Here is a 14,536-nt window from a genome sequence, read left to right as displayed (position 1 = left end):
AAGCCAATTGATATAAGCTCGGAAATGAGATCGTTTTTTTAAAGTACATAGCGTATGTTCATCTTTTTATCTTGGAGGTAATAAATCTTTAAGATAATGAATAACAAGTACCAAAAGGGTTGGAAAGCCTAGACGCTAAACGAACTGAAGAAAATAAGTTTCATCGAAAGTCGACAAGTTTGGAATGTTATAACATATACTTTTGGGGTGAGACTAGGGTGATTAACGTGATGAGGAGGTTAAGTTATGAGTTATTTTAGTCGTATGATATTCATGTGTTATGTTTTTAAGTCAAGCAAGTTGTGGAAAAAAAATTTGGCAAAGGTCATCACAAGTTGCATTCATAATGTGCTGAAATTTAGGTCAAATATAGCTGCACTTTTCTCCCAATATACTTGGAATCAAGGGATGATCTACGTACCAAATTAAAGATCTATGAGTCTAGTTTCCAACGCATTTAACTGTTCATCGATACGGTATCGGAGTAGAGAGATATTTGCATTTTTGCGAGCCTGCGCAGATTGGTAGGTGACAAGTAGGTGCATCACCTACTTGCCAAAAGGAGTGGACAAAATTAAAAGCCCCAAAGTCGGTAAAGAGGGGACATTTAAGGGCTTATAAACTCACTTAATTCACTCATCTTTCAGACCATGAGAATCAGATTTAACCCCTGCAACTCCTCCCCACAAAAAGATTTCACATAAACCCTAGGATGTTACGATGCGATTCTAGCGCCGAAAAGCCCGGACAGCTTGCTAGTTTCTCTTTCTCCTTCATGTAGCTGCGTTGGGGGACTGATTTTTGATGGAGAAGGACTAGGTTTCATGGTTCTACTCAGTCCAAGGTAAGTTTATGCTTCTCCTTCCATTATCTATGCTTGTACGAGTTGTAACTCGACCGTAAAGACTAGACCTAGCGAGTTTCGAAAGAGTAGTATGTTGTTTGTTGTTGCATCACTATTGGCTGGTTGTAAACCTACTTTTAAGTTGAATTCTTGGCTGGTTTACTGGATAAGAGTCCTAACTATTTGTTGTGGTGCTCAATTTGAAAGAAAAGACAAGTCGAAACATGTTTAAATAAACTGAAAAATGAATTTTTTGTTGCTGAACTTGTGGGGCTGTTTTGTGGGTTGTTTCGTGTGTGCTTTTGAGTTGTCTCTTTTGCTACTGTTTTTATGGAGTTGAGAAGAGAAAGGGTGTGGAGAAACACCACATAATGGCAGGGTGGTTTGTTGGTCGTTCGTCGTAACATCTTCGAATTGTTTGACACTATTATAGTTGTCGTTTTGTGTATGAAGTGATAGGGGTATGTTGGGCTCTTTGGTGATTGTTTTGACTTGTGTGAAGTCATATATATAGGGGAGGTTCTGTCCGTTTCATCGTAAAATAGGTTGTGATCGGTACATAATAGTTACGACGCTTAAACATTAACGATAGTGTCATTTCTCCTATTGTAGACTAAGGAGTCGTGACATTTGCATAGCTTGAGGATTGGCAGTATATACAAGGTATGTGAGGCTATCCTTTTCCTTCTTTTGCATGACCTCAATTGTACATAATGCAATGAACGAGCTTCCAAAGGTACTCTACTCTTAGAAGCTAGCGGTACTTATATTGTTTCCCTTCTTATGGCACAATGGATGTTGAGGTTGCTTCTCTTATTCTTATGTTATCGGTATTGTTGGTACTTCTTGATTCTTATAAGATTCTTGATGAAGAGTTATTCCTAATAACGTGTACGGAGAGTATCGACCTTACGTCACTCCGAAAGGTTCAGAATATGATTCCAATGAGTCCTACATGCATTATGTATATATATCTATTTTACTCTACCGAGCCGCGCTATAGTCGGCCGGGTACGTCACCTATTGTGCAACCACTGATCAGTTGGGTTTTACCGAGCTCCACGTGGCCGGGTACGATTCTACCGAGGCTTATGATGGCCTGGTACGTTTTTACCGAGTCCTCTTTGAGGCCGGGTATGATATGATGATGATGATGCCCACAGAGGCAAATGTTTTTAAAATTTTATGTATATATATATATTATGCATTTCATATAGCCCCCAGAGGCACTCAGATGTTACAGGTTGTATCTCCTCTATCTCTCTTTACATTACTAATCTTGTTTATGCTTTCCTGCCTTACATACTCGGTACATTATTCGTACTGACGTCCGTTTTGCCTGGGGACACTGTGTTTCATGCGCGCAGGTCCCGATTGATAGGTTGACAATCCTCCAAGTAGGCTATCAGCTCAGCGGAAGTATTGGTGCACTCCACTTGCTCCGGAGTTGCCTATTTGGTCAGTATGCTTTGGATAGGTATTGATTGGTATGGCGGGGCCCTGTCTCGACCTTTATGATTTTATGTACTCTTAGAGGCTTGTAGACAGATGTCAGGTGTATGGATACTTGTATGGCCTTGTCGGCCTGTGTTTTGAGTTTACAAATGGTCATGTCGGCCTTATAGGCCCGTATGTCACATGTATAAGTTTGTATATCTGTTGGGTCGTCATATGTTGAGTATTGACGGGTTTACTGGCTCATTTACCCATGATAGTATGATAAGAAAGATATGCTAAGTTGGTTCTCGATTGAGTAAGGCACCGGGTGCCTGTCGCGGCCCTTCCGTTTGGGTCGTGACATGATCTATTGAATCACCTGCACTCTAACACACACATTAAATTGCTCAATTAAATCTATCTAACAAAAGTTAAAATTTAAAGGACAAAAAGGGTGTTACCACACATGGGTTGCCTCTCATGAAGCGCTTGATTTAACGTCGCGGCACGACGAAGTTGGCCTTTCTTTGTGTTCACTCATTGGTCGGGCATGGACCATCTTTGAGATCCAAGTGTTCCACCAAGTGTTTTTCTCCATCTGTGCCCACGTAGTGCTTGACTCGCTGGCCATTTACTTTGAAGGTTCGGAGCCCATCCTCCGATTCTAATTCCACGGCTTCAAAAGGGGATACATCTACCACCTTGAACGGACCGGACCATTTCGATTTGAGCTTGCCCGGAAACAATTTGAGCCTTGAGTTGAAGAGCAAAACCAAGTTACCCGACTTGAACTCCCTTTTCAAGATCTTTTTGTCGTGGACGAACTTCATCCTTTCTTTGTACACAGCTGCACTTTCATATGCATGGAAACGGAATTCCTCCATTTCATTGAGATGTGTTAACCTCAAATTTGCAGCTTTAGCCCAGTCCAAGTTCAACCTTTTTAAAGCCCACATGGCTTTGTGCTCCAATTCTACGGGTAGATGACAAGCCTTGCCAAAGACTAACCGATAAGGAGAAGTGCCAATAGGTGTTTTGTACGCCGTGCGGTATGCCCACAATGCGTCATCTAGCTTCCTTGACCAGTCGGTCCTATTTTCATTAATAGTCTTTGCTAGAATATTCTTGATCTCCCGGTTGGAAACTTCAACTTGGCCACTTGATTAGGGATGATAAGGTGTGGCCACCTTATGCTTGACTCCATATTTCTCTAGTAGCCCCATGAAAGCCTTGTTACAGAAGTGAGACCCACCATCACTAAGAATGGCTCTAGGAGTGCCACACCGCGTGAATATATTTTTCTTTAAGAATGTCCTTGCCTCATTGTTTGGTAAGGCAATTGCTTCAACCCATTTGAACACATAGTCCGCAGCTACCAAGATGTATTTCATACCACATGAGCTTACAAAGGGGCCCATAAAATCAAAATCCCACACATCAAAGATCTCTATCTCCATCATGAAATGCATCGGCATTTCATGCCTCTTGGAGATTGACCCTTGCCTTTGACATTGGTCGCAAGCCTTGACCATTTGATTGGCATCATGATAAATCGACGGCATAACCACATTCAAGAACCTTTGCCGCCGTTCGATTGCCTCCGTGGTGACCACCGACCGGTGAGTCGTGGCATGCCTTTAGAATTGGCATAGTCTCCTCCTCTGAAAGACACCTTCTGATGATATTGTCAGCACAAACACGGAACAAGAATGGTTCTTCCCAATAGTATCGCCGACAATCTCTCAAAAACTTCTTCTTCTAATACGCTTCCAATCCATCCGAAATAAGGTCGCTAACCAAGTAGTTAGCAATATCGGTGTACCAAGGAGCAAAAGTGTTAGATAATGCCAATATGTGTTCATCCGGGAAGGCATCGTTGATTTCAAGATCTTCATTTGGTCTCCCTGCTTCTTCAAGCCTTGATAAATGATCCGCCACTTGATTTTCCGTCCCTTTTCGATCTTTGACTTCGAAGTCAAATTCTTGCAACAACAGGACCCACCGAATCAACCTAGGTTTTGCATCGTTCTTTGCCATGAGATAGCGAAGAGCAGCATGGTCTGTGTACACTATCACCTTGGATCCCAACAAATAAGCCCGAAATTTCTCAAAGGCATAGAAAATGGCAAGAAGTTCTTGCTCAGTCACCGTGTAGTTCATTTGTGCGCCATTGAGTGTCTTGCTTGCATAATAGACCGGGTGGAGAACCTTGTTATGGCGTTGTCCAAGCACTGCCCCGATAGCTACACCACTGGCGTCACACATGAGTTCGAATGGAAGAGACCAATCGGGTGTGACAATAATAGGTGTCGTGGTGAGCTTTTGTTTCAATTACTCAAAGGCTTTGAGGCACTTCTCGTCAAACACAAATATTGCATCTTTCTCAAGGAGTTTGCACATGGGATTTGCAATTTTGGAAAAATCCTTGATGAAACGCCTATAGAATCTGGCATGCCCCAAGAAGCTTCGGACCCTTTAACTGAAGTAGGTGGAGGAAGCTTGGAAATGATCTCGATCTTTGCCCGGTCAACTTCTATGCCATGTTTGGAAATTTTGTGGCCCAAAACAATGCCCTCGTCCACCATGAAGTGGCACTTTTCCCAATTTAGCATGAGGTTCGTTTCTTCACATCTCTTAAGCACTTGTCTAAGGTTGTCTAGACAATGCTCAAAAGAATCACCCACGACCGAGAAGTCGTCCATGAATACCTCTAAGAGATCCTCCACCATATCGGAGAATATTGACATCATACATCTTTGGAAAGTGGTCGGAGCGTTGCATAACCCAAATGGCATCCGTTTAAATGCAAACGTCCCAAATGGACAAGTGAATGTTGTCTTTTCCTGATCTTCCAATGCAATGTTGATTTGATTGTAGCCGGAGTATCCATCCAAGAAGCAATAGAATGACCTTCCCGCTAGCCGATCAAGCATTTGATCAATAAAAGGCATAGGGAAATGGTCCTTGCACGTAGCACTATTTAGCTTCCGATAATCCATACACACCCTCCATCCGGTCATCGTTCTTGTTGGGATGAGCTCGTTCTTCTCATTTTCAATCACGGTCATGCCTCCCTTTTTCGGCACACATTGCACCGGGCTCACCCAAGGACTATCGGCAATAGGCTAGACTACCCCGACATCCAACCACTTGATGATTTCTTTCTTTACCACTTCTTGCATTGAAGGGTTTAACCTTCATTGACGCTCCACACTTGGTTTACTCTCATTCTCCAATTGGATTTTGTGTTCGCAAATTCCGGAGGGAATCCCCCGGATATCCGCAATTGTCCATCCAATAGATTGCCTATGCTCCCTCAAGACATTCAACAATTGCTCTACCTGCACATCATTCAACAAAGAAGAGACAATTACCGGTAAAGTATCCTTTGAGCCAAGAAATTTATACCTCAAGTGCGGTGGAAGTGGTTTGAGCTCTAGTTATGGTGGCTCAATGATTGAATGCTTTGCGGGAGGAGTGGCTCTATTCTCTAAGTCGAGAGAGAGCTTCTTCGGAGCATAGGTGTAGGACCCAAGCCCTTCCAATGCATTGACAGATTCCATATACCCCTCCATATCTTCACCATCAAAGTTTACCAAAATAGCCACCAACGCCTCACCAAGGCATTGTTCTTCCATCTTCATTTCAACCGCATCTTCCACTTCATCAACAACATCAATCACCGAGATGCTTTCATATGCATGTGGTAGTTTCATACCCTTACTTGCCTGGAATGTAACCTCTTCATCATTCACGCGGAATTCGATCTCATTCCGTTCCAAATCCATTGTGCTCTTCCTGTGGCAAGGAATGGTCTCCCCAAGATGATAGGGATCTCTTTGTCAACTGCATAATCAAGGATTACGAAATCGGCGGGTAGATGGAACTCTCCCACTTTCACAAGCACATCATCAACAATTCTCACCGGTCTCTTTATAGAACGATCGGCCATTTGCAACCTCATACTTGTAGGCCTCGACATACCTAATCCCGCTTACTTATAAATAGCAAGAGACATTAAGTTAATGCTAGCCCCATTATCACAAAAGAGCTCTTGCAAAATCACGTGCCCCACTAGTACATGGAATGGTGAAAGCTCCCGGGTCTTCTTTCTTTTGAACGGTAGTTGTTGCAATGATGGAACTAACCCGGTGAATCACATTCACCACTTCATTCTTGGTGGTTCTCTTCTTTGTGATCAAGTCCTTCAAATATTAAGCAAAACCCGTCATCTCTTGAAATGCTTCCACGAATGGAATGTTTACCGATAAATGTTTGAGAATGTCATAGAACTTTTCGAGTTTGCTATGACATTTCAAGTCTTTGAGGAAAAGGAGGAGGAGGTCTAGGAAAAGGTGGTAGAGCTTTTGGTGTCTCTTTTACCTTTTCCTTTACCTCTTCCCGATTCACTTCTTGAACTTTCAACTCTTCCAGAACCTTTTCAACTTCAACAAACCTTGGCTCTTCAACCTCAACCTATTGTTTGGACTCTTCTACTTCAACCAATTGTTCACTCTCTCCTTGTAGTACCTTCCCACTCCGAGTAGTAATTGCCATGATATGAGAAGTTGGACCACTTTCACTACCCTTTGGGTTCGCAATTGTGTCACTAGGGAGTGTTCCCTTTTGCTTTGGATTTTGTTCCCTAGAGAGGTCTCTCATTTGCATCTCCAATTTTTGAATGGATGCGGTATGAGATCCCACAAGCTCGGTCATATTCCTTATAGAAGTGTCGGACCTCTCTTGATTTTGCAATACCCGTTCAAGCATGCTTTCCAAGTTGGAATCACTTGAGGACCCTTGATTTGAATAATGACCCTTTGGTGGAACATAAGGGTTTGAACTCCGATTTGAGAAGTTGTTGTTGTTATTCCAATTTCCTTGATTTGAGTTACCTTGGTCATTTCGCCACTGTTGGTTGCCTTGCCCTTGCGGGTTAGGCCTCCATTGATTTTGTTGTCCTTGACCTTGGTATTGTTGCCTTTGATATCCTCCTTGAGAGTTGTTGACATAGTTTGCTTCTTCAAAGTCTTCATTTGATATGGGTTGCACATCCTCCACCACATTTACCTTCTTCATTTGGCTTTCAGTGAACATCTTTGTCAACACATTGACATTGGTGGCAAGCCCTGCGATTACTTGATCTCTCTCTTGATTCTCCTTAATCAGGTTGGTCAAGGAGGGAGAACCATATGAAATTCCACCTACGGTGTCCTCTGAGTGCCAAGCTTGATTGTGTTGTGCCATTTTGTCAAGGATTCGTGTGATCCTTGCGAATGTCTTGTCCATAAAAGATCCATCAACTGCATTCTTGGCTATAGATTGGTTCATAGCATCTAAACCCATGTAGAATTTCTCCAACAAGATAGAGTCCGGAAAACCATGATTGGGCGACCTCTCCAAGTATAACTTGAATCTATCCCATGCTTCATGTAGATGTTCTCCCGGTAGTTGCTTGAAGAAGAAAATTTTATCCCGAAGCTCAGATTTCTTGCTTTGTAGGAACCATTTAGCTAAGAATGCTCGGACAATTTCAGGCCAAGAATGAATGGAAGTTGGTGGCAAGTTTTGAAGCCACTTCCTCGCGTCCCCAGCTAGTGAGTACTTGAACACCCTCAACCTTAGGGCATCATCTGAGACGTTGTTCTGCTTATGCATCGCACTCACACCCAAGTAGTTTCTATGATGTTGTGTCGGATCATCATCAGTGGAATTCCTGAAAAACCCCTCCGCTTTGAGCATTAGGATTAAACCATGTTCCACTTTGAAAGTTGAAGCACCAACAACTGGATGTACAATAGCATTTGTATCCTCAATGTACTCATCTATGTCCGCAAAAGGGTTTTCATCCATTTCTTCCTCATATTCGGCCATATCTTCCTATCAACACTTTGCAAAGTGTGATGGAATAGAATAAGACGTAAAGTAAAGCACACACTAATTAGTAATTTCAAAACCGTATTCCCCGGCAACGGCGCCGAAATTTGATACGCTCAAATTACACTTTAATTAAGTAGTGTAAGGCAGTCGGTATCAAATATAATAACCCAACAAGGTTGGGGTCGAATCCCACAAGGAATAGGCGTGAAAAGGTTACTCGAGTAGTGTGCTACTTGACTTAAATCGTAATTCTATTCCGTTAATTGTAACAAGAGTATGATATGATTGTGATTTGAAGAGATAACTAATTGTAACTTTGAGAATATAAATAATTTGATTAAGGAAACCAAGGTTGTGTCCCCGTCAATGGAATGTAATGCTATCGGTGCTAATATAAATATTTCTAATGGAAGGTCCTTTAGATATGCAAATGATTTCTAAATGACTACCCAATATTTTCCAATAGTTGGGTAGTATTTCCTCTTTATGATTTAACCAAATATAGAAGAGTTGCAATTAAGAGTAATCAATTTATGTCAAATAAAACCCACTTATTCCTAAGTGATTCTATTAAACAAGGTTTAAAGCCTTGAGTCTTTGATATTTACTTCTACCAAACTCTAACCCCCTTTTCCAAGTAAAGAAAGAATTTAATGGCACTTGTTAATGTTTGCAACCACCAATAATAAATGAAGAATGAGAAGTAAATATATATCAACCAACCATTATATATATATATATATATATATACATATATATATATATACATATATATATATATATATATTCAATGTTAAACACCCATTAACATAACACCCATTTATATTCCACAACCTTAGTATTTAAAGCTAGCTACTCATGCTAAAATACAAAAAGATGAGAACATTAAATGCCATAAAGCTTACAAACTACAAGATTCTTCACTCCTAAAGCTTCCAAAAGAGGGGAATATTCAAAGGTTGGAATGTAGCTCAAAAACCAGACAAGATGCCCCCACAAAACCCCAATAAATCTATATATAGTGAGCCAAAACTCGGGACCAAATTCGGACAAAAATACCCTTCCAGGTCAATTATGCGACCGCATTTCTGTCTCATAACAGACATGCGGTCCGCATTATCGTCACAGCCATCGCATCTTCGAAACCCTAGTTCCCAAGTATTCATCGCATTTAGGTTCTGCGGTCCGCATTATTGATTTGCGATCGCATTTGTCACCGGATTTTCCGCCCTCAGCAACTTCTATAGGGAGTTTGCGATCCATTATGCTCGCAAACCTGTTATGCGGTCGCATAATGGACCACATTTCTTGCGCTTGAATTTGGCCAACAGATTGTTGGGCTTTGCGATTCCTTTGAGCATTATGCGATCCGCATGTTGGATTTGCGGTCCGCATTTTCACATCTACGATCGCATTTTGCTCTTTTCTTGTCCTTTTGTGGCTTTTTTATTTCATTTTCATGTTCTTAGGTCCTTAAACCTCATACACTAGAAAAACATTAAAATTACATAAGTATAAAAGATCATTGCATTTAAAACAAGCTAAAATTTAAGCAATTTGTATTAAATGTGCCAAAATTCTCCGGCACATCATATGCCCGAACACTTGTTCCCACTGCCAAACATCGATCAAATGATTGAGCGACAGTCGGGCTGAGTTAATGAGTTTCCTCGATACTTATTGCGGGTACAACCAAATTAAGATGAACCCAAAAGATCAGGAAAAGACTTCATTCATAACAAGTTTCGGCGCATATTGCTATAATGTGATGCCCTTCGGGTTGAAAAATGCCGGAGCTATTTATCAGCGGCTCGTAAAAAAGATTTTTGAAAAATAAATAGGAAAAACTATGGAAGTTTATTTAGGCAATATGCTCGTTAAGTCTTTGAACGTAGGTGATCAGCTAAAGCATGTGCAAGAAACTTTTGACATCCTAAGGAAGCATAACATGAAGCTTAACCCCGAGAAGTGCGCATTCGGGGTCAGCTCCGGCAAGTTCCTAGGATTTTTCGTATCACAAAGGGGGATTGAGTTAAACCCCAAAAAGATCAAACCCATCGAAGATATCCCTGACCAGTTGTGAAGCGTGAAAGAAGTTCAAAGGCTCACGGGGAGATGGCTGCTTTGAGCAGGTTCATTTCTCGGTCGTTGGAGAAATGCCACTGTTTCTTCTCTGTGCTCTAAAAGAAAAACAACTTCGGATGGACCTCGAAATGCCAGGAAGCTTTGATAGATTTGAAAACATACTTGTCAAGCCTCCATTACTTTCAAAACCGAAGGAAGGTGAAACACTGTTGGTCTAACTCGCAATCTCGGAAGTAGCGGTAAGTGTAGTTTTAGTCCGTAAGGACGAAGGTACGCAATCTTTCATTTATTACGTTAGTAAAATTTTACCGGGAGCAGAAACTTGCTACCCGTATTTGGAGAAGCTGGCCTTAGCTGTCGTAGTCGCCGCTCGGAAGCTGAGGCCTTACTTCCAATGTCATCCGATAGTTGTGGTGACCACATTTCCCCTGCGGAACATCCTTCACAAACCCGAACTCTCGGGTAGGTTGGAAAAATGGGCCATCTAAATGTGTGAATTTGACATAGAATATAAAACAAGGACTGCGATTAAGTCACAAGTTTTGGCAAACTTTGTGGTCGATTTTAGTTCGGGATTGCTGCCTCTAGCAATCAAAGAAGCAGTAATGGTGTAAGAATCGACATCAGAAGTTTGGACCTTATTTACGGACGGAGCCTCCAAACGTAAAGAGGTCCAGGCTTGGCGTTGTATTAATCACGCCTTTGGGAGAAACCCTAGGGCAAGCCATCAGAATAGTCCCTTTAACTAATAATGAATCGGAATATGAGGCTATGATTGTAGGACTCGAATTGGCCCGGGGACTAGATTTTGAGGTCATAGAAATCAAATATGACTCCCAGCTGGTGGTAAATCAGGTCTATGGGGTCTTCGAAACCAAAGAGGAGTGGATGCAGCAATACGTAGTAAAGGTCTATGCTCTGCTGGCTCAATTTAGTGAGTGGTTGATTACTCATATCCAGAGCAAAAAAAACGCAAACGCAGATGCACTCGCTAACCTCTGTTCATCAACAGAGATGAAGGGATCAGATTCTGGTATGGTAATACAACTCATGCACTCAATCCTGGATGCGGATAGCTACATTGAAGGGGAGCCTTGGCGCAACCGATAAAGTTGCTACCATATGACTAGGAGGTCATGGGTTCGAGCCGTAGAAACAGCCTCTCGCAGAAATGCAGGATAACGCATAGCAAGAGCTTAGTGCACCTGGCTGCCCTTTTAAAAAATTTAGATACAATCAGAATAAATGAGTATGCTGTAATGGTGGCAGCTGTAGATCATCCCAAAGAGTTGAAATTAAAAAAATATAGAATTGTTCAGTTACTTTTCACATGTAAAGTCACCAGGTGTTTTGGTTGTGACAAGGTTGGATTAGCAGTACAAAATGCTACTGCTGCTGATGATGAGGGAACAAGCAAGTGTAAAACTGAGTTTGTTAGTGAATTTAGAGCTTGTGCTATAAAGGGTAGCAAAGAAAGCAAAAGTAGTAGAGATGATGATTAGATTTAAAGGAATGTGAATCAGATTAGCAATTATAGCTATGGTGAAGCTGAGGCATTGACTGATGAAATATAGCAAGTCTTAAACTGTTGGGGAGGTCCTTTGGATCAAAGAAATCATCCATAACAGTCGAGATGATGTTCATATCTATCGACCGAGTTTGATTCACTTCAATCGAACTATTTTGCTTTTTTGGTTTTGTACTTAGGTTCCAAGGGGTCGTTTGGTAGGAGGTAATAAAAAAAATAATGCAAGCATTAGCTCTATGCATTACAAATACCTTTTTTGGTACATTTTTTCAACCTATTACTAACACCTCCTTTTTCTTACTACACCCAGGAAGAGGTATAATAAAGGGAGTTATTTCCAACTTGAAGTGACAATCGAAACGGGATTCATCTATTAAAAGAATTCAGAGTCGCCACTTGGGATAATTTATGGTGTCCCAAGTCACCGGTTTGAATCCCGAATCGAGGAAATGAATGACTCTATATAATGTCTGCGAAGCACACAAATCCGAGTAAGGAATTCTGTTAACCCGGGAGAAGGTGTTAGGCACTCCCGAGTTCCGTGGTTCTAGCACGGTCGCATTGACAATACTTGGCTTACACAATTATTTAATTACTGATTTTAGAACCTATGTGCGTTTACTTCTTACCGTTTTTAATTAGGAAAAATTATCTTGAAACGGGTTACGCGTACGTATACCCATTTGTCTGGCGCGTCAAAAATCATGCCACGCGAACGAGTCCACGATTAATAACGCTTTATTATTATTAAGACAGTTTGGGCCGAAGTTGCGTGAACGCATACTCCGGTTTTGTTTTTAGAATCGTAATTATGTTACGCGGACGTATACATAATCACAATTATAGATTTACAAATGAACTCCAGAAACATTAATACTCGCTCAAACTTTTATGTATCTAAGATAATGAATGCGGAAACTACCACAAATACTGATGCCATATGAAAATTCAATAAGGGATAAAAGCCAACCATGGGAAAAGGCAAAGGCAAAGGCTTAACACAAGAAGCTAGCAGAGAATCATCTAATTCGAATAAGCTACTGTTTTGGTTTGACAAACTGATAGGCAGATCCTAATGACCATATGGAACAGATGGTCTTGACTTTATTCTTTGGCATCATTCATGTGGAATCACATTAATCAGAAGAGGAAACAAAAAACTCATTCAAACAATTAAACTAGCTAACAAGAACAAAGGGAATGGCAAATACTAGGACATCGTCCAAACCATGCAGTAACGCTCTTCCGAGTGACTCTTTATGTTGTGTATCAAATTAGTTCAATCCATGTTCTCAACTAATGTGACTTCCTGATTAAGGAACAATCTGGACACCATTTCTAATGAAGCAAACAAGAATAGTCGAACCACTTAAGAAGATACCTAACGCTGCATAAAAACCACTTAGTTATAGCCACTAAAGTAGTCACTGTAAAATGGTTGCAGCCGAATATTATTTCTCCAAATCTGAACTGCTTGCTGCTGGTGTTCATTGTAGTACAAACGTAGTAATGAAGCGTTAACATTCAACAAAACAGGGCCGGTTTTTCAGCAAGCTAACAGTCCAAACAAATGTCCCAAAATACTGCACGTTATCGGCTCAATTTACATGCTGAAATTGACTTCTTGCTGAAATTGACTTCTTTAGCAGCTCGATAGAGCAAAATAATTATAGCAGTAACAAAGCAGACGGATTTTGGATAAAAGGAGGAAAATAGAGCAAGTATGAGCATATACAATCAACGAAACAAATTAGCTTCAATACCCCTTTAGACCAACGCAAAGCTAAATCAAACACGACAAGAATGACCCAAACCTTATTCAAAAAAAAATAGAAAACACCCCCTTTTCTTAGCTTAAATCTGATGTTTTATCCTTTAGCAATTACTGCTACCACACAAACAACACGACAATGCTCACTTACAGATCAACAGTTAGGGCAAGATGGACAGATAAATTGGACTATCTTCACATGAATCTTAATAAACCACAGAAACCAAATCATGATAATTAGCTCGCTGCAAACACGACGAGCTCATTTCACTTGAAAACACTTGATAGAACTAATGAAACAAATTCGAACCACATTTCCTGCTGAAACTAGATGAGGCAATATGGGCAGAACACTACTTCATTTTCGTGGAGTGTCAAACAATGAAACATAGATTAAACACAGATTACATGGAAGCGGTCAAACAAATCGAACAAAAATGAACGATAAGAAATCGCAAACACCCAGATTATATGGAAACATAGAAAAGGAATAAGGGAATGAACCTGTTAACTCGGAATTCTTTCACTAATAACTGAAAATTACACTGTCTTGCTCCAAAATACCACTCAGGCAGTAGCAATATCGAATGAAATTGCAAACTAAAATCCGAATCGCAAGAAATAACTCGGACAAAACCCGAACAACACCAAACGACCCACAGAACAGCAAACAATTTCAGACAAACTCCATCACCAGCAAAATTGTCCCAGAGATGAGATATAAAGAAATCGAAATTTTTTTTTTTTGTATTTTTGTTCTCTGATTCTAACAAAGGAAAACAGAACTAGGCGCAGAAAAAGAAGCTCAAACCATTTTTTGGTGTATTTTCTGTATTTTCAATGAGAAGAAACAAAAATGAGAATCAAAAAGAAAATTTCGAAAAAACTGGAAGTGTCTTTAGAACCCCCATCTGAATTTCTCCTAAATTCCCCAAAAATCCCCCTCCCAAAAATCAGAAAAATCCCCTCTACAAGAAAAGAAACTCACCTT

At 40.7% G+C, this 14,536-nt stretch overlaps 1 pseudogene; it reads right to left on the bottom strand.

The window, feature by feature from the left end:
- On the bottom strand, positions 2,815-8,155 carry LOC109231492 (annotated as a pseudogene).

This window comes from Nicotiana attenuata, chromosome 8 (assembly GCF_001879085.1).
Source record: "Nicotiana attenuata strain UT chromosome 8, NIATTr2, whole genome shotgun sequence".
Classification (NCBI taxonomy): domain Eukaryota; kingdom Viridiplantae; phylum Streptophyta; class Magnoliopsida; order Solanales; family Solanaceae; genus Nicotiana; species Nicotiana attenuata.
This window is presented reverse-complemented; position numbering and strand designations above follow the sequence as displayed.